At 43.0% G+C, this 20,913-nt stretch overlaps 1 pseudogene; it reads right to left on the reverse strand.

Moving 5' to 3' along the window:
• Positions 1-6,057: 6,057 nt before the first annotated feature.
• Positions 6,058-18,644, reverse strand: LOC105806115 (annotated as a pseudogene).
• Between the last annotated feature and the right edge of the window lie 2,269 nt (positions 18,645-20,913).

Below are 20,913 nucleotides of genomic sequence, written 5' to 3' on the forward strand. Positions count from 1 at the left end.
TCTGGGTTGGGCTCAGCTGGGCAATTTCTCTGCTGATGTCCTTTGGGGTCACTTATGCAGCTGAAATCAGCCAACAGCTCAACTGGGACTCGATGTTCCAAGATGGCTTTGTTCACATGTTTGACAGTTATGCTGGCTGTTGACTGGGGCACCTCAGTTCTCCTCCAAATGGCCTTTTGTCCTCTAGCCTAGGCTGGGCTTTTTCACAGAATGACAGAAATGTTCCAAGACAGCAAAAGCAAAAGCTGCAAGGCTTCTTAAGGCCTCGCCTTGGGGGTTCCACACTGTCACTTCTATCTCATTCTGTGTAGCAAATGAAACCCTAAGGGATGCCCAGATCCAAGGGATGGAAGGATATAGACTCTACCTCTTGATGAGATGCATGGCAAAAACCATATTGCAAAGGGGCTGGATGCAGCTGGTGTGATGTGTTGGGGACTATTACCTAACAATATGCCACGGTGTCTGAGGAACATTTTGCCAGGCTAAAGAATTCATCCTTTTCTTACATTCGTTTACACGTAGTTATAAGATATTTGAAGTGTGATTCTTTGCCTTGCTTAATGAATGGACATTAAAACCCAGAATTGTGATGTTTTATTTTTATAATAATATTGAATAAGATTTAATGAAAAAGTCAAAAATAAACTAAAAATTAGCTTTATTTAAATAATTTAGTTTTTAAATTTTATATTTATTAAATTTTTATATTTTGCTTTATAATATGAATAAGTTTGAATGTTTTAGAAGCAAAATAACCTTATTTTGTGAACTCTTAGATCATTGGGAATGAGTGTAAGTCGAGCTGGGATCAATTTAGAAAATATGACAATGTAGCTCAGAAAAAAAAAAAAAGGAAAAGTATTCCAAAGGGCAGTATGCTTAAATTTTTAAAAACTGGGAACACTGAAAATGAGCCATCTTCTGTTGAGCTGGTCTCTCATAAAATTTGTGAGCAGAAACTTCATAAATTCTTTTTTAATGAAGTTTTAATAACTGAAGAAACTGTGAAAATAAGAAAATTATTCTCATCAAAATCATGACTTGAATAGGTTAAATGCAATCCATGCAACTTTATATTTTTTACTAAATTAGAGTCTAACTACAGATCTACTGAACAAGAATGTGTGTGGCCTCCCTTTGCACTTGCCAGTGTCGGGGGCGAAATGTGTCTATCAGCCTCCTTCTGCCCCGAGGCTGTTTTCAGGTTAGGCAGGAGAGCAGGGCGGAGTCATTCTGGGAAGCCAGGGCCTTGTCAGATTCTTAAGAAGAGACTGGTCTCCTGGGACACTCTGGGCCCTGTTGGGCTGGGGACAGAACTCAGTCCTGACAGCCTCCCTGAGTCACACCAGAGCAGACACAGGGTCCCGAAGCCCCTGATTCGGATGCGCCCACCCCCCTGGAGTCAACTAGGCCTCTGTGCGCCCATCAGCCTGAGCAGGTGCGGGCTATTGGCATCACTTCTGGAAATGAAGGCAGCTGTTTTTCTGTTAGCTTTTCCCTCCCAGCACACTGCCCAGTTTACCTACAAGAAACTACCACAAAGTGACAGCCCTGTCAGATCTGCTACCATCTAGCAGCTGCCCCAAGTCACCCAACGCAGTGTCTGAGAATCAGTGCCCTGGGAGGGAGGGAGAAAAGGCAGCATTCCCTCATGAGGTCATGGAGGTCCAGAGAAGGGAAGTGATTTCTTCAAGGTCACACAGGTCCTCAGCAGCAGAGCCAGGAGTCTCCAATTCCCAGTTTTGAGCTGTTTCCATCGTGTTGAATGAGGAATACCAAACGGTCCTCACACCGCGGTAGAAGCTTGTCATTTTGGTTTCTTGTCTTCCTTTGTAAGATAGCCCTATCCTGGGAAGTTAACAAATGTCCACAGGCTCGGAGACTGGGTGAGTTTACCAATGAGAATATAAAAATGTTAAATGAAGGCAGTTAAATTCTCCCTTTCCCAAGACCCTCTGCTTCCTGAGGTTGCCCCTCTCCCAGCCATGAAATACAACTTAATTGTAGGAAATTTTTGTTTAGTTTGGAGTGTGCGTTATTTTCAACTGAAAAGATTTATAACCAAAGGTAAGTGGTCATAAAAGACCTCTGCATTGTATTTATTGTGACATGTGAAAAGTAAATATTCAGATTATTTGTATTAGGTTATTAAGTATGAAATGTCCGATTTCCTTAAGTACTATGTTTGATAGTTGATATCTCTGACATTTCACTTTGACATTTCTTGTTTTATTTTTATTGTGAAGGTACATCCTCAGTCTTTCAAAAGCACGTTTTGGCTTGTGATTATCTTTCAAATTTTTTTTAGAGCAATTTTTGTGAAACCATGGATAAGTTAAAAATTAGTGTTATTTTCAAATACAAGTTCTGTTGTGGAACCAATGCAGCACAGACAGCTTGAAATATCAACGAAGTGTTTGGGAAGGATATAGCAAAAGTTTGGAAATAACTTTATTGTCCATTAAAAGAGGACTGATGAAATGATTTCTAGTATATCCACATGACAGCATATTATGGAGCTGTAAAAAAAGAAATGTTATGAGAACTTTCCTTTTGACTTATAAATTAAAATTTTTTGGATAGTTAATGATCTACAAATAGAATACTGTATAGTGAAAAGCCTCCCTTCTATGCTGCGTCTCAGCCACCAAGTTCTCCTTCCTGCAGGCAACCAGCATGACCTAGTTCTTCCGTAACATTTTAAAGATCTTTCATGCACAAAGAAGCATTTACATGAATAGTCAATCCCTTCCTTTAAAAAAATACACAAATAGAAGCATATTGAAAACCACTGCCCAGCATTTTGCTCTTTTCACTTAATATTTCCATTCAATAAATATTTATTAATCACCTACTATGTGCCAGGTACTCTTTTAGGAATTAGGAAGTGAACAAAACAAATACATTCTTTGACCTCCTAGGGCTTACATTTTTGTGGGAAATAAGTAAATGTATAGTGATAGGTGGTTAGTGCTACGGAGAGAAGCAGGGTAAGGGCATAGAATGTGTGGGTGGGTGATGGTGGCGGTGGTGGTGGGTTGTAGTTATTTTACATAGGTGGTGTGGGAGACCAGAATATACCACCCTAAAACATGAAGGATTATTGTGCTGAAGGCAATTAAGAAAAAGCAGGTTCAGGAAAGCTCTCTGCCCTCCCTCTACTTGCCTAAAAGCAGGACATACATCTACAAAGACAAAAAGTACCCTGCCCCTCTCCCCTTCTTCCAGGGAGAACAAAGGTTAATCAATGAAGACACCTTTGGACCCTTATGGTCTGGAGAGGGGTACTGGAGAAATCTACATTAGCAAACTTTATTTGTTGGGCATGGTGCCATGTACCTGGAGTTTCAGCTACTTGGTAGGCTGAGGTGGGAGGATCACTTGAGCTCAGGGAGTTTGAGGTCAGCCTGGGCAATATAGCAAAACCCCATCTGTACAAACAAAAAATAAACAAACAAAAAACCCCAAGTTTTACTAACCAGCTTGTATCTGCCGTTTATTTGCTTCCCACTAGTTGCCGCCCTAGAGACTCAATCCTTTTCTTTTGTCTTGTTACTTCTCTAAATATTTACTGTTCTTTGTTGAAGATGCTATATAAGCTTGAATTTGAAACCACCTCTCTGAGAACTGTTCATTCTCTGGGCATCTCCCATGTGTATATGAAATACACATGTTAATAAATTTGTTTGGGCCAGGCGTGGTGGCTCACACCTGTAATCCTAGCACTCTGGGAGGCCGAGGCGGGAGGATCGTTTGAGCTCAGGAGTTCAAGGCCAGCCTGAGCAAGAGCGAGACCCCGTCTTTACTAAAAATAGAAAGAAATTAGCTAGACAACTAAAAATATATATAGAAAAAATTAGCTGGGCATGGTGTTGCGTGCCTGTAGTCCCAGCTACTTGGGAGGCTGAGGAAGAAGGATAGCTTGAGCCCAGGAGTTTGACGTTACTGTGAGCTAGGTTGATGCCACAGCACTCTAGCCCAGGCAACAGAGTGAGACTCTGTCTCAAATAAATAAATAAATAAATCTGTTTGTTTTCTTTTAGTCTGTCTTTTGTTACAGAGGTCTGTTCCAACTAAGAATCTATGAGGATTGAAGAAAAAATTATTTTTCTTCCCCTACGGTGGTCAGCTAAAGACTTGCCACAGCCTGGAGAAAGGGAGGGAATGAGCCATGCATCTCACTGGTGTTGAGCAGAGGGAAGCAGAGGGAACACCCCCTGAGAAGCAGGACAGTATTTGATATGAGGGACAAAGCAGTTACCATGGTTGAAACTGAGTGAATATGTCTTGGAGATGTTCTGTATCATGAGAACTTTTTCATTCTCTTTTACATCTGCATCTTATTCCATTGTATGTACGTATTTATCATAGCTGAATTAAACAGTCTCCTACTGTTGGAGATTTAGGAGACTTCTGGTCTCTTGTGATTGTGAACAGTTTTGCAATGAATAACCTTATCAGGTGACTCTTTGCACATATGCAAATTTTTTTGTTTTGTTTTTTTTGAGACAGAGTCTCATGCTGTTGCCTGGGCTAGAGTGCTGTGGCATCAGCCTAGCACACAGCAACCTCAAACTCCTAGGCTCAAGCGATCCTCCTGCCTCAGCCTCCCGTGTAGCTGGGACTACAAGCATGCGCCACCACACCAGGCTAATTTTGTATATTTTTAGTAGAGACAGGGTCTCTCTCTTGCTCAGGCTGGTCTTGAACTCTTGATCTGAAGCAAACCTCCCGCCTCAGCCTCGCAAAGGGCTAGGACTACAGGCGTGAGACACCACTCCCGGCCTGCACACGTGCAAATTGGGCAGTCATCTTCACAATCAATTTTAGAACATTTTTATCACTCCATCAACACTGTATTCTTTAGGCCACCAACCCCTCAACCATCCCCCAGCCATGGGCAACCACTAATCTGCTTTCTACCTCTATAGATTTGCGTATTCTGGACATTTCATATAAATGGATTTATCCATTATGTGGCCTTTTTTGACCGACTTCTCTCACTTAGCACAATGCTTTTGAGGTCTGTCCATGTAGCATGCATCGGTACTTCATTCCTTTTTATTGTCAAATTATATACCACATTTTGTTTACTCATTCAACAACTGGCAGACATTTGGGTTGTTTCTATTTTTTCACTATACTACTATGAACAGTCAGGTACCAGTTTTTGTGTGAATATATGTTTTCCATTCTTTTTTGGCTATATACCTAGGAGTGGGAGTGCTGAGGCCAATAGTAACTCTATGTTTCACCTTTTGAAGGACTGCCAAACTGTTTTCCAAAGCAGCTGCCCCATTTTACATTCCCACCAGCAGTATATGAGGGTTGCAATTTCTCCATGTCCTTGTCAACACTTGCTTTTTTAATTATAGCGTAGGGACAGAAAGGCATGCTACTTTTCCTTGCCTATCATAAGGGTCATGGCTGACACTCTTATAACAAAAAGCAGGTTAACAAGAGAAAGCTCTAACAAATCTATTTGATCAAAGATTTACGTGACAGAGGAGCCTTCAGAGATGAAGACCCAAAGACCCGGGGAAAACAGTCTATTTTTATGCTTGGGTTCGATGAAGAATGGATAGCCATGTAGAAATGTGATCGGGCAAAGAGGTATGAACTAATGGTAACAGACTGAGGGGGGAGACCCAGCAAGGCCTGTCATTCCAGATTCTTCTTGGCCTCTCTGTGGAGCATCTCCCTACCTACACTGGATGTGGGGGCAGGACCCCTCTGGATTGAGGGTGTTCAAGGTAGAGAGTGAGCTTTCTAGGTTGTATGATTTGCTTTCAGAGAGAAGGATTATAATTTCTATGACCCACCTTGAGGAAGAGCAATTCTGGTTTTTATGACTCACTTTGGGAGGAGAGAGAGGGGTGACAGACAGAAGGATGGGAGAAGGTCAGAGAGATTTTGCTTCTGAGGTCCTTTCAGTCTCCTTTAGTTCAAAGTACTCAGCATGGCAAAGCACCACACTGTGTGGTAAAAGGTTCTGGGCCCCAGCAATAGCTACCCTAGTGGGCATGAAATGGGATCTCATTGTGTCATTTTTTCTTAAGATAAAATGTCACACAAAGTTTTCATAGTCTTGTACAAGACTATCTGTCCTCCATCATAGCCACCATAATCTGCCAGATCATCTGTCGCAGTGGCCTTTAATCCCCTCCAGGAAGCACACCTTTTTGCTTTTTGGCTTTGCTTTGATTTTCACTGCAAAATACAGTCAATAAATTGGTAAATCATTTTCAAGTCATCAGCTTCCAAAGACATACACTCATCTTGAACTAGGGCTTCCAAAATACTGGTATAATGTAGTGACTTTTCATATTGTATAAGTATATCTTTAGTAAATTTGGAAACTCTGAAGTTATCTGTTGAAGATGGGTTCATAGCGTCTATTCCATAAACTTTATTATTAACACCGAAAGTTTCTTTTGCTAATTCGAGATCTGATTCTTCCTGTAATTTCTTTAGCTGGTTTATCTGCTAATTGTTCGTTGGGTGCTAGCACTTCAGGTTCTTCTAACCTCTTCTTGATTTCTTACTGCCTTTTCTTCTGTGGTCCTTTTTCTCTTTTCTCTTCTCTGCTCTTTTTTTGTTTTCTGAAATTTTTATTTTGGGTTTTGCTTCTGCTTCCACTTTTTTTGTTGTTGTTCAACATCATAGTCATCCCAGTTATCACTGATGTGCTTGTCCTTGCCTTCCTAGTGGTCCCCTCTGGAGTGCCAGCGGTGTACCCCGACACCATTCCACAGAGAATGTGTCCACGTCCCAGGAATCCAAGTCTCCTGTGAGCATGCATGAGGGGGAGAGTTAGCTCGGCAGAGGTGAGTCACTGGATTTGCTCTGGTTTGCTGGCAAGGGGCCTTGTTGTTTTGATTGGTATTTCTCTGATGGCTAAGGATGTTGAGCATCTTTTCATATGCTTGTTTATTATAGTTTTAAATCGCATATCTCTTCTTATGAGTAAGGATAGGCATCCTTGTATATGTTTAAGAACACTTTGTTCCTTTCTAGGAATTGTTTATGTCCTTTGGTTTTCTTTTGGCATGTTGTTTTTCTTTTTCTTGTTTTCTCTCTTTCTTCCTTTCTTTCTTGGCTTTTTCAAAGAACCAGCTCACAGATTTATTTATTAGTGTTAATTTTTATGTTTTCTAATTTATTCATTTCTCCTAATCATCTCTTTGGATTTTGCATTTCTTTTCACAGGTCCCCTGTGAATTAAACCGACTAAAGACAAATTAACGGGAGAGAAGTCACAAATTTTATTGACATTATTATAAAATTTTTGCATGCATGGAGGTTTCACAGAAAAGAAATGCAAAATCCAAAGAGATGATTAGGGGCTTTTATACCATTTTAACACAAGGTTGTAAATTGTGGAGAAGTAACTAGACAAAGGAAAAGGGGGGTTGAGCTTCTAAGGGGTTAAATTGTGGGAAGGTAACTAGGAAATGTCTGGGGGAAACTAATGGTAGGTCAGGGTTGTTTATGCAGACTCATTTAGTGCTGTCTCTGTTGATAGCATTCCTTTTCTGTTCTCCTCTTCTTCTTACGGGGGGGCATATTTATAAATGGAAATTTTCTTTGCAAAAGGGAAAGATATGTACTGCTTTTAGTCAGATAGCAGGAGGGCAGAGAGCTCCTCCTGTGTCTGCTGTTTCTCAATTGCCTTTAGCTCAAAATAATCCTTGTACCAAAGTGGCGTATTTTGGTGTGGCATATTCTGATCCTCTTTATTTAGATGTTTTAAATTTTCTTCTTTTTCTCTTCCTCCTTTTTCCTTTTTAAACCAAGTGTTAAATAAGGCAGAGTTATAAAAGTCCAAATGGTAAAGTCTTTATATTTTCTGGTTGTATAATTAATTTTTAGTCTTATTACAGTGGGGGTGAGGGGAAACTTCCCCTTTCCCCAAAAATTCACTGAAAGATCAACTCATGATTAAGGCAGTTTAATAAGAGAAAGGTTTATTTACCGTGTGCATGGGGAGAATCATAGAGTGATTACCCAATATCCCAATGAAGTCCAGAAATTCTTATGCCCTCCTTTTAGAGGGGAGGGGGAGATGAGAAATATAGTTCCCCAACCCCTGGGCCAAGGAGCGGCATCAGTCCGTGGCCTATTAGGAACTAAGCCACACAGCAGGAGGGGAGTGGCAGGTGAGCAAGCAAAGCTTCATCTGTATTTACAGCCACTCCCCATCAGTCACATCACTGCCTGAGCTCTGCCTCCTGACAGATCAGCAGCTGCATTAGATTCTCACAGGAGCACAAACCTTACTGTAAACTGCTCATGGGTGGGATCTAGGTGGCATGCTCCTTATGAGACTCTAATGCCTGATGATCTGAGGTGGAGCTTAGCAGAGAGGTTTGACTGCACGATAAATGTAATGTGCTGGAATCATCTTGAAACCATCCCCAACCCCACCTGCCCCAACCCTGGTCTGTGGAGAAATTGTCTTGCATGAAACTGATCCCTGGTGCCAAAAAGATTGGGTAATTGTGTTTAGGGGCAATATAGTGAGATAACAGGGAGGGGAAGGGAAGTCGATTGTTCTTTGGTGGGTCCATCTGGTTATGCAGATAGAGGGAAAGCCCCTTCCAAGGGCCCGTCTCTAAGGGTCTTTAATTCTAAATACTCTTTATACCAAGGAATCATATTTTGGGGGCAAATTTCCTGAGTTCCTTCATTACATTATGATTAGAGAATGGAATCTCTATTCCTTTTGCAATTTATTGAAATTTTTAATAAATTCTTATTGAAGAATTACATTACTTTTAGAATTTATTGAAGTTTTTTGTGACGTTACTGTAGGGTGAATTAATTTCGAACATGTTCCATAGATACACAAAAATAAAATAAATTTTTAATTTTCACATTATAAATTTGATATATACATAAAACAGCTCTACTTTAAATATGATATTATTTAGGTCTACCTTATGACCATGGCCTAAAACAGAGGTAAATTAATCTCCCTTACTGATGTATTTCTATTTCTCCTTGTATTTCCTTAGTTGTTTATTAATGTATGTTATTTGTTATGTAGATATTCATAAGAGTTAATAAAAATATCATTTCTGTGAATTGTACAACCTTATTATTAAAAAGCCCTTGTCTCATTTAATGATTTTTGACCAAAATTCACCCAAGTCTAGTATTAAGATGATAATCTCTGCTAAACTTTTACACTTGCCTGGTAAAAACACATTTTCTCATCCTTTTGTTTTCAACCTTTCTTAATCATTTTATCATGAGGTTTTACTTTGAGATCTGAGATCTTTTAACACATGACTTTGACCTACTTGTTGATATGACAATTATGCTTTGGTTTATTATCTCTGCTTTATTATTGTTTGTATTTTTAATGATAATTTGGAAGGTTTATATTTTTATTCTATTAGTGACATTTATAGCCTTGTTAAAAAATAATTTTTAGGAAATGGTAAAGGCATAGTTCACATACAAGATGCAAGAATGAACATGTGTCGAAGATTTTATTTTACTCTTTAATTAGCAAGGAAATCAGACAGGTGTTATAACTGGTTCAAAGGAAAAAGTCAAAGGAACACAAATTTAAATGGAATAAAGGGATTGAATTACAGGGAGGCAAACTGGTTTTTCCACAAGGGAAAGAAGTCAAAGTAAACTCTACCACATAATACAGACTTTGCATATCTTTCAGTTACCTGCAATTTACAAAGAGATGCAAAATAGCTCAAGGACAGAATGATGTGTAGTTTGTCACTGAAGTACAAAATTGCTTTCTATAGTTTTAATATTAATTAAATGATAATTAATTCGTGGTAATACCTCAAGCTTTCATATCGTTCCAATTTTCCTGGGACTTTCCTGGCTTCAGCACTGGAAGTCTCTCATCCCGGGAAACCCCTCAGTCCTTAGAAAACCAGGACCTAATTTTCTATTATAGGCAAAGATGGAATTATTGTAGTTCCTCTTTCTTCTATCTTTTTTCTGAGGAAGCTTTTTTTTCCTTCATAACAGTGACACAAAACCCTGGCTGCACCTGAAGAAACTTAAAAAAAAAAAACTGATGCCTGGGGTATAGCCCCAGAGATTCTAATTTAATTAGTCTGGGGTATGGTTTGGACAATCAGGATTTAAAAAAAATTTTGGGGGGGACAGGATCTTGCTCTGTTGCTCAGGCTGGAGGGCAGTGGCATCATCGTAGCTCACAGTAACCTCAAACTCCTGGGCTCAAGTGATCCTCCTGCCTCAGCCTCCTGAGTAGCTTGGACTACAGGCAGGTACCACCACGCCTGGCTAATTTTTCTATTTTTTGTAGAGACAGGGGTCTCGCTATGCTGCTCAGGCTGGTCGGAAACTCCTGATCTCAAGTGATCCTCCTGCCTCAACCTCCCAAAATGCTGGAATTATAGGCATGAGCCACTGCCCCCTGGGCCCAAGCAGGATTTTAAAAATCTATTCAGGTAATTCTAATATTCCGCTGACGTTGAGAACGACCAGTATATAAAGATATGGAGCCATCTCCAAGATATGTTGAATGCAGAACGGTGCATACAGACAGCCCCTGGCTTACAATGGTTTGACTTCTGATTTTTTTACTTGACAATGGCACCTGCACAACGGTTGTTTTTCACTTTCAGTGCAGTATTCAATAAATTACATGAGATATTCAACACTTTATTATAAAATAGGCTTTGTATCAGATGATTTTGTCCAACTGTAGGCTAAAGTAAGTGTTCTGAGCATGTTTGAGGTAGGCTAGGCTAAGCTGTGATGTTCACATTTTTGACTTAGGACATCTTTTACTTATGGTGGGCTTATCAAGACATAATCCCATCATAAGTCAAAGAGTATCTCTATAATATGTTATTGCTGTTTTGGGAACAAACACAAGCCCCGTTTTTCCCCTCCTCTCACACCACAACAATCATCACAGAAGACTTCTGTGACCCCCAAATACGTGAGGATTTCTCCCCACCACCAAGTGAGCAACCATTTCTGCAGCGGACACCAAGTAGGTGTCCTTTGATTCAATTCCGACACTATCTACCTGGAGATGGTGTCAGATCCTGCAGGTTGGGGGCTCTGTCCCCACAACTGCCCCCTCCCTTCAGACACCAGTCCCAAGTCTGGGCTTTCAGAACTTCTGAGTGACTGGCTTCAAGTTGGGTTCCCATGACCTCCTCTTTGGGTTTAATTTATTTGCTGGAGCAGCTCTCAGAACTCAGGGAAACACATTTACTGGTTTATTACAAAGGATGTTAGAAAGGATACAGACCAAGAGTTACATAGGGTGAGGTGTGGGGGAAGGGGTGTGGAGCTTCCATGCCCTCTCTGGGCACAACACCTTCCAGGAACCCTCCAGGAACTGTTACTGAGAGTTCAGCACTTGTCCCCGTCCCGAGGCCACATCAGAAGAACAGGACAAGTAGTTTGAGGGAAAAGAGTTTATTAATTTGCCAGGAAATGAAGAGGATGGCAGGCTCTCCTCTTAAAGTATCATCATCCTGTCTATAAGCAGAAATACAGAGCTTTTAAAGGGAGTTTTCGGCTTTGGGCTATTGCTGTTTAACCATAGCATTTCCGGTGAAGACAATCCAACGACCTTTGCCCGTACAATTCCCTTAAGCCATCTCCGGTGGTACAAAAACTCCACCTCTCTGATTACTTGCCCCAGGCAGGAATGCAGGTTTTAATTCCCAAAAAGGGAAGGACGTTTTAAAGAGACAGCTCGTAAAACATTTTACCTTTTTTTAGGCCCTTACTTCTGTTACAGAACCTTCAGGTGTTCAGCTATCTGGAAGCTTTCTGAACCTAGTCCTTATGGGTTTTCATGGAGGCTTCAACACTAGGCACGATTGGTTAAATCGTTGGCCATTGGTAATTGACTTCAGCCCCTCTCCCCTCCCTGGAGATTGCAGGGTGGAGCTGAAAATCCCACCTTTCTAATCATGCCTTTGTCTTTCTGGTGATCAGCCTGTCCTAAAGCTATCGGTAATATTAGCATACTAAAAAACAGCACTTTATAGATTCCAAGGATTTTAGGAGTTGTACACCAGGAACCAGGGAACCAGACCAAATGTATATTTTACAATATCACAACCACTATGTAGAAAATGGAAAAGAAAAAGAAAATATTTTTATATTTGCTTATATATGCATCAAACTATCTCTGGAAGGACAAAGAAGGAACTGTTAACATTGGTTGCTGCCAGGGATGTGAACTAGAGGGTAGGAGGGAGACTTTTCACTGTATATTCTTTTGACCTTGTGAATCTATTATCAATTTTTTAAAGTTATTTAAAAATTCTACCTCTTTATTCTAGAAAAAACATTTAGTGTCCTAAAAAAGGAGGTATAAAGGTGAATAAATGGTATGATCTCTTCTACTTTTTTAAAAAGCCCCCAAACCACACAAATTAAAAGAAGAAAAAAAAAGCTACGCATAGAAAACATTTTTAAGGAAGGAAATTAAAACACACACACACACATGCACACACACACATATACACAAAAGGACTTTCAGTGGTAGAACTATGGCTCTTTTATTTCTTATTTCCTTTTAAAAAATATAACCATATTCATTATTTTTATAATAAAATAAAATTGAAAATAGAAAGAAACTTAATAATCCTGGTTTTATCTAGAGGCAGAACTTTTGCTCCATTGGAAGGAGTCACCTTTGTCTCGCTGGCGTGGTGGCTTTTGTGCTTTTCACTTCCTTCCTGTGCCACGTGGAATCCTCTCTTCTTACTCAAGAGGAAGCCCAACCACCAAGGCTTCAGAGTCAGCCCAGCTGCCTCGTGACTGAGGGTGGGGGCGCTGCTACCACCAGCAGCTGCCAGTGGATGCCCAGGCTCTGCTAATTGTCTCCCATATGAGGGACACTATAGGGGAGAAAAAAATTACCCAGGGTCTGCCTGGTATGGAGTTGACCTTCAGTTCATTCTGTGATATGGTTAATCGTTCCTGGTTGATGAGATTCCCAGGGAGGAGACTATGACAATTGAGTTCCTTTAGACAGATGAGGGAACTGCCCCTTGCCCCCCTCTCTGCACTTTGGGGAAGAAAGCGGGGCGAGAGGCAGAGGGCAGGAGAAGTTCAGAGAGACGTTGGGTCTCCTTTAGTTCAAAGCACTCAGCCTGCCAAAGTGCCATACTTTTGGGTATTGTTTTCTGAGCTCCGACAACCCTGTGTTAGGCTGTGTGTGTGTGTGTGGGGGGGGGGTTGTGTGTGCAAAAGATCGGCAGACGGGACTCTGCCCACAGAGTACTCCCTGTCTGAGGTGGTGGCCAGGACATGTGCACAGAAAGAGGCCTGTCCTTAACCTAACATTCATGAGAGTATCAGTGGAGGTTCACATATCACATGTTTAAACATTTAAAAGCTGTAACTCAAGCTGACCAACTGTTGACTAAAATATTATCTGTTCTCCTCCCTTAATAAATATAACTTCACAGTGACTTGGGAAAGCCAGGACTGAATATAGAACTCTCTCTGATTCCTTGGAATTCTGTGCTTGGATACGGCTGTGGCAGGCAGCCTCTGAGATGCCCCCCACTGGTCCCCACCTCTGACATTTACATCCTTGTGTAATCCCTTCTTCTTGAGTTGTTTCTAACCAATGGAATATGTCAAAGGTAATGGATGTCACTTCCATGATTAGGTTACATGAGATAGTGACTTCTCTCTTGCTGGCTGACTCCCTCCCTTCCTGGCTTTGATGAAACAAGTTGCCATGTTTCAGAGGCCCCCCTCCCCTCCCGCCACAGTACAAGTAAATGTGGTGGCCTGCGGCCAACAGCCAGCAAGGAAGTGAAGCCCTCAGTCCAACAACCCTCAAAGAATTACAATTCTACTAACAGCCATGTGTGCTTGGAAGCAGGTCCTTCCCCAATTTAGCCTTCAGATGAGACTGCAGCCCTGGACAACACCTGTGACAGACTCTGAAACAAAGAACCTGGCTAAGCCCTGCCCAGATCCTCAACCCACAGAAACTGTGAGATAATAATGTGCCATTTTAAGCCATAGTTTGTGGTAAATGTTACACAACAATAGATAACTAATATAATGGCACTGCTAGAGAAGTGGCCCCAGTTACTGGCCTACTCATCTTCTCTTTGTACCCATTCTTCATCCTAAACCTGGAGGGGCCTGATGTCCATCTCTGTGGACACCCCAGCTCTTAAGGCCGTTCTGTCCCCCCTTACTCCATACTCCTGGACACAGGTCTAGAGGCTGCACACAGTTGGTTAGCGCTACCTGTGACAGCTGTGCTGCCCTTGGTAGGACAGGCCCAGGGACAATCCCAAGCAAGCCTTGGGAATAGCTCAGGGCCATTTGTGGAGGGGATTCCTGGGTCTCAGGTTCCCAGATCATTTTAGAAGAGGGGCTTCAGCTCTGTGACCCCCGGAGATTCTCCACCCCACTGGAAGGGGTGTGGCCAGAGAAGGGGTGAGCAAGGCCCTCGAGCAGAGCCAAGGCCAGGAGCTCCTCTCACCCACTGAGGCCAGCACTGCCCTTGAGGAGCACTGGCTGAGGGCCAGGCAATTATATTAGACCCAGCTGGCAGGGCCAGGAGCAGAGCTGCAGCTCACCTGAGAGGGATCTGTGCAGGGAGCTGAGGGTGGAGCTGGACCATAAAAGTGGGAGGTCTCAGGGGCACAGAATGGCAAGGTGCCTAGCAAGGCAGCTGGAGCCTCCTCACTGGCTTCCCACAATGCAGTTTATTTAGAGTGCCGAGGAGCTAGGCTGTGGCATCAGAGTGTACTGTGCAAACTCTGCCTCTGCAGGCTGGTATGTGACTTTGGTCAAATTACCTGAGTCTCAGTTTCCTCATCTGTAAAATGAGGATAATGACAGTACTTATCCCATAGGTTTGTTGAGGGAATTAGTGCATGTAAAATGCCTGGTAAATGCTTAATGAATATTGGCTATTATTAAGGAAACTGAGGCTCAAGGCAGGTGAAGGGTGATCTTTCTGTTCCCCAGTTCTACGTGCCTTACCTCATGAGTCAGAGGGAGAAGAGAGAAGGAGCTCATTCAGTTGCTAGGATACTCATTTTCCCAGCAAGCATTTATGGAAACTTTCAGAGCATGATCCTAACTCACGCCATCCTTCCTGCAGCTCCCTGAGAGGCAGGCTGGCACAGTGGGGGGCGCTGCTGGAGTGTGCAGATCTGGGCTCTGTGGTGCCTCTCTGGGAGCAGTGAGTGCCACTGGGCGAGGCACCTCAATCCCCTGTCGGTATGGCCTCCCCTATGAATGAAGGGCTTATCAGTGTCCCTCACAGTGTGGACCACAGACCCAGCCTCGGCGCCACCTGAAGCACTTTAGAAGTGCTAATTCTCAGGTACCCCCACAGATCTCCTGAGTCAGAATCTCTGGAACAGGGATCTGAGAATTTGTATTTCCAACATGCAGTCTAGGTGATTTTTTTTTTTTACTTGCTAAATTTGAGAACCACTGGTGTGGCCTGTCAGAGGTCTTCACAGCCCTGCGTCCACAGACCCCCTCAGGCACTGATGCAGGAAGCCTAATGGTGTGGGCTTCCTGGGCCCCACTCTGGACAGATGCTGGCCTCCGCCAGAGCAAGTCCACTTTTAAAGGCACCTGTGGGGTTCTGAGGAAGCGAAGGATCCCCTTCTCATCCATTAGCGTTTAGCACCTGCCGGGCTGGGGTCAGGACCAGCGTTATCACTTGTGAGGTCCGGTGCAAGATGAAAATGCAAGGCCCTTTATTCAAAAAGTAGGAGAAAAGCTTTTTCCTTTCTTCTGTGGTCTCCCTCTTGACCCATTATGGTGTTATTAAGTTTGCTATTCAATGTCACGCCTCCTTCAGGCATGGGGATACAGGTAAGGTGAGCACAGACCCTCACAGACTTCTGCAATCTTTCCTGTGTTTGCATCCAGGCTATGTTGAGGACGCTGCAGCTTAGAGACCTCTGGGCTCCGGTTGGAGCAAAAGTGATTGCAGCAGGAGGAATGCCCGTGCAGCTGGCAGCAAGCAGGTACTTAGGGTGATGATTGAATGCATTTAAAAATTCCGTCCTCCTTCAGCCTCAGCCTGCACCTGAACTGTGGTCCATGCAGCAGTTCATTTCTGTGTAATCTCTTTTGACAACTGGGAGGGGAGCAAACCCACAAGACTAACCCAATTACAGTAAAAGAGAGATCTGGCTGCTCCCTGTTGACAAGGTGATCACAAGGGCATCCTGATTTGGGGGATATGGCACTTCCGGACCAGTGGGAGGCGGGCACAGAAAGTACCTTTCGGCTCCAGCATCCTGGGATATTTTTGCTTTGTGACAAACTGGCTGTTACTCCTGGGCTGCGTGTCAGTTAGGGTGACGTGAAGGGAGCCAAGTGGATTGGGCTCCCTGTACCCTCATAGCTCGGCCTGTGATGCTTCAGCCCAGGAAGAGATGTGCAGTGATTAGGAAAGCCGAGGTCTCTGGTTCTTTGTCTTGCTTGGGTAGAGCGTTCAGCCTCCCTGGGCCTCAGAATTCTCTTCTGTAAAGTAAGGTATTAGATGAGATTACCCCAGTCCCTCTTCTTTTTATTCAACATTTCAAGCAAGTAAGGATTTAAAAGAGATATTTCAGGCTATACTGTTAATTTAATAAAATAGGACAGAAGGGATATACACTGAAAGGAGGGTTGAGGTTACCTCATGAAAAACTAAAATGCCCGGTAAAATAGTTCAGTGCTTCTTGGTAGGCAACTGGGAACCACTGAAAATGTCTAAAGAGGGAAAGGGATGTGTTCAGAGCTGCGCTTGAGAAAGATGAAATGGGAAACTATGTTTCAGAAGCATTGAGGGTAGAAAAACCAGTTAAGTGGCCACACACGTGCACACATACATGCACAACACATGCACACACACACCACACAATGCATGTACACACATGTACATGCACACATAGCACACATATCTTGGCCCTCACTGAACAGCACCAGGCCCCCTTCCTAAGGAGCTGTCCTGATTCACCAGCAAGCTAAGAGAATTCTTATTTTCTCATAATCTCACTGTCACTTGGCACTGTCAGACCTCTACATTTTTGTCGGTCAGATGGGTGTGAATTGGCATTTCATTTTTAACTTGCATTTTCCCTGGTTAGTAGTGCAGCTGAACATCTTTTTGTATATTTATTGGATATTTATGTTTCCTCTTCTGTGAGTTTCCTGTTCAGTCTTTTGTCTATTTTTCTTTATGTTTTTTAAAAATCTTTTTTTCCCTACAGATTTTGGATATGCACCTTATGTCAGTTATATGCAATGCAAATGTATTTTCCTAGTTTTTACTTTCACTTTTAACTTGGGTTATTATAGTGACTTTAGAAACATAATCATAGGTAACTATAACATAGTTTATCAACATTTTTTCATTTCTAAAATTTTATTGTTATTTTAAAAACTTTTATTTGTATAAATTTAAGGGGTACAAGTGTAATTTTGTCACATGGATAGATTGCATAGTGGTGAAGTCAGGGCTTTAGGTGTATCTATCACCCAAATTATGTACGTTATACCCATTAAGTAATTTCTCATCATACATCTCCCTCCAACGCCCCACTCTTCTGAATCTCCATTGTCTACCATTCTAGATTCTACCTCTATGTAGAGTCTACATATTATCAAGCTCCCACTTATAAGTGAGAACATAAGTTTTTGTCTTTCTGTTTCTGTTTCACTTAAGATAATGGCCTCCAGTTCCATCAATGGTGCTGCAAAAGACGTGAATTCATTCTTTTTATGGCTGGGTAGTATTCCATTGTGTATATACACCACATTTTCTTTATCCAATCTTCCGTTGATGGACACATAAGTTGGCTCCATGTTTTTGCTGTTGTAAACTGTGTTGCAATAAACATACGAGTGCAGGTATCTTTTTTTTAACAGATATCTTTCGGTATAATGATTTCTTTTCCTTTGGGCAGATACCCAGTAGTGGGATTGCTAGATTGAATAGTAGTTCTATTTTTAGTTCTTTTAATTCATCGACATTTTAATTTATGGCTTGTTCTTTGGTATCTTTTTAGGATATCCTTCTCTACACTCAAATCGTAAAGTTATTCTATATTTTCTAAAAGTTTTCATGTTTTTCTTTTACCTTTTGACCCACATTGAACTTATTTTTCTATGAGGCATAAGGTAAGGATCCAGTTTTGCCTTTCTCTACACGGGTCCCCAATTGTCCCAGCAACATGTATCAAATGGTTCATGGCTCAGCTGGGCTGCCCAGGGCCAGGACGAGGGGAGGGAGACAGGCACAGCCTCAGCTCTCGGGGCCACGTGAGTTCATGGCTGGCAGCTGAGAGTGAGCACCTTGTCACATTTTGCACCCTGGGCACTTCGCTCCCCTCGCCCTGCTGGCCAGGCCCTGCTGCTGCTCTCACCTTCCAGGAACCCAGCTGTGGTGGGGAGGCCCCCCTTGCCACTGGCAGTCCCTGACACATGGAGGAGACTTTGGGTCTCCTGACCAGGAGTGTCGGTTCCTGGTACCGAAGAGCCTTCGTGAAGGAGGAAAAGGAGGCCTGGAGTCTGGAGTCTCCTAATAGCTCTGGCTGTGTTAGGAGGGGTTTCTGGGCCTGGGAGGCCAGGGCGAGGCCTGTGGGGCTGAAGACAGGGACCTTGTGCCCCAGAGGTGCCATTAGAGGCTTTATAGTCTTCTGAGGCTTCTGGGGGCAGGAGGCTGGTGTGTGCAGGGCCTCTCCCCTCCATGCTGTCAGGAGTGGACCCTGCTGGGTCTGGTACTTGTGGGGTCTGCCCCCTGCCTTCCCCATAAAATGTGGGAGGTGCTTAGGTCACCCCAGATAGTTTAAGCTACTGCGCAGACATGGACTCAGATAACAATAGAAGTAGAGAATATTTTTCTTCTTTTAACTCTCTTTTAATCCTTTTAATTGCATCTGGGAGAAAGTCTAAACTATAAATCCCCCCAACACTTGCCAATCTCCCCTTTTAATACCTTAAAAACTGGGCCTCAGGCTTTGGAGCCTTGGGGAGGTATCTGATCAGATATTTAATCACATTGTTTTGTTTTCATTGTGTTTATTTGCAGGGGGGTTACCTCCCATTCTGGTAAATGATGGCAGCTTGCTATTAATGATGCCAATAGAGCATTTCCTTTTGAATACATTTATTTGAAAAAAAGTATGCATTATGTATGTAAAATCACGTTTATGTATGCATTTGGATAAAGACGTGTAGGAAAGGAGGGTCATCAAAATATTGGTGGTGTTTGTCTCAGGGTGGTAGGATTACAAGTGATTTTTGTCTTCCTTATACTTTTTTGTGTGTTTGCCTTTTTTTTTTTTTTTACAATGAACATACATTAGTTGCATAATCAGAAAAGAACTGTTTTTATTATGGAAAAAGGTATATATATTTAAAGAAACATATTAAGTGAATAATGATATAAGAAATATATTTGTCAACATGTTGACCAAAGTTGGGAAGCTCAATTCAGAGAATGGCAACTTATAGAGGGGGTAGGGCTCACCCTGGGAGACTGAGGAAGAGCAGAGACCAGTGAAAACCAACACCAGGAGGAGTGAGGTTGGGCTTCCTGTATTGGGAATTTCTGGCTGCTATCGCCCGGAGGCTGGGCTTTCAGTGTGTTCACAGGATGCCATCTCAGTCTTGGTTACAACTTTTTAATCAGGTAATGCATTGATCATTGGCTGAGTTTCTGTGGTGTGTTAGATCTTTGCCTTGCCAGGTTAGGGTGGACAAGAGGAAACCTCTCCAGGGTCTAGATGTCTCTTGTTGGGGAATGCTGGCTTATGAATGTTCTGTTGTACCTGAGCCGACAGGTGACAGCCTTCTCCCCACTGGCTGTCCTCATCTACAGGGTGACTCCCTTCCCTGGCTGGTGCCAGGTCCTCAGGCACTGGCCCTTCCCCAGGGAGGGCATAATTTAACAGGAGCCCTGGGGCAGAGGATTCCTGCTGTGTAGCTCACTGCCCTCAGGAAAAGGCTCTTTTTCAGATCACACACCAAGTTACTGTTTAACCTTTAATGGAGCCAACACAGTCCAGACTCAACAAGGAGCAGACAATTAATCCCAGAACTTCCTTGGGGTCTTAACCTGGCTTCAAGGTCCAATTCCAGTTTTGGGCATCTGATGTGGGACCGACATAGTGTAGGTGACAGTATCTGCCAATCATGAGATAATGAGGACCAAGTAGCTGCTGCTCCCTAGCACTGAGGGAGGACAAGACAGTCACAGTTCCTGCCCTCCTGGAGGTGACAGGAAGGCAGCTAAGGCACGGCAGGCATGGAGGGGCGTGTGGCGGAGGAGCAGGGCGCAGCACAGCAGCGAGCTCTGGAGCGGGCAGGGAAGGGTGCCTGGACAGAGACACAAAGGAAGAGCTTGCCAGGTGAAAAGAGGTGGGGAGGGGCCATCCAGGGAGAGGACTGTATACAGAAACCCTGAGGCAGGAGGGACCGGTGCTGTGTGCTGCTAAGAGATGGGGAGATGGACGGAGATGGACGGTGCCAAACCTTGTAGGAGCTCCTAGGACAGGGTTTCTCAACTGAGGACAATTTTGTCCTCCGGGGACATTTGGCAAGGTTGTCACAAGTGTGTGTGTGTGTGTGTGGCGGGGGGAGGATGCTCCGGATGCTGCTAAACACCCTGCAATGCACAGGACAGCCCCTGGCAACAAAGAATTATCTGGCCCAAAATGTCAGTAGTGCTGAGGTTGAGAAACCCTCTTTTAGGACCACTTTAAGGACTTTGTTCCTTATTCTAAAGCCCAGGGGAAGCCACGAAGGGGCTTTACACAGGAGAGTGACAGGATCAGAGTTATGTTTTAGGGTAATCAGGTCTGGCTGCTCTGAGGAATTTTGAGACCAACTGTTCCAATTCAGAGCCACTCTCAGTAGTTCCGGATCCACTCTCCAGCTTGGTAATTT

Source organism: Propithecus coquereli, unplaced genomic scaffold, assembly GCF_000956105.1.
Source record: "Propithecus coquereli isolate 6110/MARCELLA unplaced genomic scaffold, Pcoq_1.0 Scaffold138, whole genome shotgun sequence".
In the NCBI taxonomy this organism is placed as follows: domain Eukaryota; kingdom Metazoa; phylum Chordata; class Mammalia; order Primates; family Indriidae; genus Propithecus; species Propithecus coquereli.